Consider the following 4,567-nt stretch of genomic DNA (forward strand, 5'->3'; position numbering starts at 1 on the left):
TGCACTAGAAAGTAATGAAATCTAAAATCATTCTTTTTGTACAAAGTGAATCTGTAGATCTCTCCAGTTGCTACCCTTTTTGTCTCTTCCTTAGAGATTTTTGCTTGGCAAGAGTGGGGTGAGGGAACATAGTTTCTCAACAAACTGGCTTCTTTCCATAAGTAATTCCTGTGTCAGATTTTCTTGTCACTAGATCTACAACTTTTCCAGCTTTGAAATGATTTCGGTCAAATTGTGTATCATGTGCTTACTTTGTAAAATAGAGGAGCTTTGAGAAACATAATGACCTTAGTTATGTATTGCTTTTATGCCAAGTGAGCAAAGTAAGTTCTTCAGTTATTAAAATACTTCAGGAAAAAGGAATCGTGGGTCATTCTCTCTTTAGCATACATATATGCAAAAAAATACTTTTTGTGGTGGTTATTTTATGTTTATGTATTTTTGTTGCTATCTCTATCATTTTCCCCATAATCAATTGCTGTTGATAGCACCGAATTTTTGTCACCTGGTACCTCCCAGCCTGACTTAGTCTGGTGGCACCAAGTGTAAAAAAGTTGTTTATAATAAAATAATTATATATGTGTGTGTGTGTGTGTGTATATATATAGATATAGATATAGATATATCTGTCAGGTTAAGTGAAAGGTCTATTGATCAAGAAACTGATTTCAGTTAAAGAAATACATGACCTAAGTTAAATTTGCCAAACAAAACAATTTACATTTAACATATATTTTAATATTTTATTTTTGTAATATCATTTATATCTAATTTTTAAAAATTTTTAGGTCTGAAATTGAAAAGGACAGTCCTGACTTTTTAAAGAGGTTGACAACCTATCAGTGTTTAATTTGTAATGAAAATTATTTTTGAAAATTTCTGGCTTTTTAATAGTTATTTCATTTTTTATTAGTTTATTATTGTATTACTAGTTTTGGGGGGCAGAGGGTAGGCAATTAGGTTTTATTATTTATTTTTAGAGGAGGTACTGGGGATTGAATCCAGGACCTCGTACATGCTAAGCATGAGCTCTGCCACTTGAGCTATACTCTCCCCGTTCAAGTTTACTTTTATTAATGCTTAGGACCAAATTATTTCTCAGGTACTCTAAGATGTTACCACACTGAAACATAAATGACATCCTTGATTATCTTTCGAATATAGCAGTTGTATGAAAAAAGAGCAAAACTGTCAAAAGTGGGAAATTCCTTCTACAGGCATATTGCAGTTAAGGTTTTAAATAATGTTGTATAAATGTCAGAAGAAAATGTTAGAGTTATGTCACAGAACCTCCACCATTTGGAAAGAGAAGATGGAGTCTTTTATTAAGGAAGGGATTTTAATTTTTGATTAGTCATTATGGTTCTATGGAAAGAGGGGTTGAGTTCTATGGCAAGGAGACATGCCAGCACAGGATTCATGATGATGCCGACACCCGTATCATTCCTCTTCCCAAGATTCACATTTCAACCTGTGCTCCTGCTCTGTACTATCTGGCAACAGGCAGAACCCCATGCAGAAAAATCCGTTCTTTTGAATAAAGCCTACCTAACTGCCTCTTAACCTCAGGAACATTCTCCCTAAGGAAACCCAGTTTTAATTCTTCAAGTCTCTGGGCAGGTGTTCCTCCTGTGTGTTCCCATAAAGTGGCATGCTCATCTTTATGGAGAATTTGACACAACTTTCTACAGTGGATTGTGATTCTTCACTTGTGTGCGTGATCTGCTAAAATGGGACTTCTCTAAGGGCTTATTTATATTCTCAGTGCCTTGTTTAACCACAGGTTCAGAGGAGAGGTCAACAAATGTAAGCTGAAAGAACAATTAAGCATTAGGGTAGAAAACAGGGTGACCAAAATGATAAACCTGCTTGGAAGAAATGTGAGCCCTGCCTTAAGCTTCATCCAAAAAGAGAATAAAAATACTAGGAGGCACAATCTTCGTTGAAAGTGGGGCCATGATGAATGTTGTGAGGTGATTACTCAGAGAGTCACTGGGGATGGTGAAAGGTTTTGATTTAGCAGTCCTTTTAGCGATGTGCCATTTTAAAGATGCTCATGTGGATTTTGACAAGATCAATAGGTTGTTGTAGAGCAGATTTTAATTTTCTTCCTAGATTATTAAAATAATTCATACTTATTTCTCTAAATTAAAAATGTACATAATTATATCTCCAATTAGAGCTGGAAAATCAAGGTGATCAAAGTACAGCAAACAGGGAGCCATTTATGGCGCTGGGAACACGTAGTAGATATACTATGATTTTGCTCCTGAAACACCGATTTCTCCTATTTTGGGTAATAGCACACTGATTTTTCTTTAAGAACTTCTCTCCCAACTCTGTTTTTGTGATTTAACTGGGGCAGCTGCCTAATAAAAGCTGAAGTAGAGCACATGAGCCTGACCTGGGCAACTAGCATATTCCATTTCCTCAGTCACAGTAATTGGTTGAGAGATAAACATGCAATCCAGGTTGAATCAATCAGAGTTTATCCTGGGACTTTTCCTGATATAAAGAGAAGGTATATTCAGTCCTCTCTATCCACAGGTTTTGCATCCACAGTTTGTTGAATCTGTGAATACAAAACCCACAGATAACAGAGGGCCAGCTGTGTTCATTGTACTGTGCCATTTTATATAAAGGGATTTGAGCGTCCGAGATTTGGATATGGCAAGCAGGGGCTCCTGGAACCAGTTCCCTGCTGATAATGAGGGATGACTGTAGTTTCTTTTCATTACACTTGGATCTGTGAAGATAGAGGTTTTGCGTTGCCAGGGGTCAACACAACAGCATGATCTCCCTGAAATGCAATCCATGCAGAAGAAAGTTGAGCCTGATGCCCTGATAGTATTGTGTGGCTCTCCAGAAACAGCTATCCAGTAGCTAGAATTACTTTTAATTCATCAGTGACTTAAACCAATAAAGGCCACATTATAAGCAAAAATCAGGGGGTGATTCCTATTTTCTGGGCAAGGCCTAATTTTTTATTTTTCAGAATAGACAAGAGAAAGTTTTAGAAAATGAAGAGGTTTAGGTACCAGTCAAAATGATCTCTAAGCTTCAGTCATTACTCAAAGGAATATTATGTCATATTCAGATATTAAAATATTGTTTTTAAATTCTTGCTTTGTAGTTTATGAAGTGAGTTTTTTTTTTTTTTAATGTTCAGTAGTTCTGCTTACTTTTTGACAAAGTAGCTACGGAGTGAATGGCAAAGAAATAGGCTTTTAATGCAAAGCTTGTTTTTCACTTTTATAAATTGTCTTCTTTAGTTTTCTTTTTTTCCCTCTTTTTTTTCCAGCATTACTCTTCTTAGGACAGAAATCATTGGCAATGATGACATTAACTATGACTCTGTTATCTTCTTTGAGTTGTGTTGATGGGCAGGTCCATCTCTGTTCTCTAGTAAAAGCATTGAGGAGCAAGCTCAGAGAGTTTTCTTAACAGAAACAGATTCTTTTTCAACAGGAACTTTTGAAGCATGTTAGAATTATTGGAATGATGTGAAATACACCTTTCTGAGAGAAATGCCCTTAGACAATTGATGAGGTTTACCTGGAAACAAAAGCTTTCAGTCATAAGTATTTATTCCTTCTTTTCCTAATAGAAAGGACCAAATTTCATGCACAGGATACTTAATCTACAAAGGGGTCAATTTTGGCCACACATCCTGTGGAGAAGACTGTTTGAATTGAGTCCCTGTCACTTGCAATTTATTTATTGCAAGAGAGAGACTTCAGATGATAACCACTGAAGAATAAACTGCTGAAGAGTTTTAATAAGGGGAATGACCTTGTCAGATTCATACTTTAGAATGATTACTCAGGCCTAATGGTGAGGAGGGAGGTTGTAAAAATTTTATAATCTAAAAGCTTTTTGCCTAATATTGGCAGGAGATGGTGGTGGCCTTCATTACATAGGCACAGTAGGCTTGGGGAGAGGTAGAGGACTTGAGAAATGTCCCAGCAGTAGACCTGGATTCCCTCAGTGATCATTTGGTAGAGCGGATGGCTGAGAGGAAAGTGTCACTAATAAGACCCAGGATTCTGGCTTGGAAAGTTGGACGGAGGGCAGTGTTATTTACTGAGATAGAGAATATAGGAAGAGGAGACAGATTGTGTGTGTCTGGGGGGTGTGGAGGATGGGAATGGGGATATCAAAAGGAATGAAACATTCAATTTGGGGCATGTTGAATTTAAGATTTGAAAAATATCCAAAAGGTTTTATATAGATCTGGACCTCAGAAAATAGTTTGGGCCAGAGACACAGGTTTAGAAGCCATCATCATACTGGTACAGGTCAGAGGTCATAATGGGAAGCCCTTTGATTTATTTATTTTGGGCTAGCATTCCTTTTTCTGAGAATAAATTACAAATACTTAGTAAAGATAAGGTAATTCCACATAAAAATAATAATTTGGCCATCATTTTTTAAATGAGTATTAGTTGCAAGCATACAAAGGTGATTTGACAAGAAAAATATCATCTTAAATTTTTCTTGAAAATTTTGAAAAACCAGCTCTTTTGGACTTAAATTCTTTCCTGACAACAAGTGGCTGGAGATACAA

This window comes from Camelus dromedarius, chromosome 6, assembly GCF_036321535.1.
Source record: "Camelus dromedarius isolate mCamDro1 chromosome 6, mCamDro1.pat, whole genome shotgun sequence".
Lineage (NCBI taxonomy): Eukaryota > Metazoa > Chordata > Mammalia > Artiodactyla > Camelidae > Camelus > Camelus dromedarius.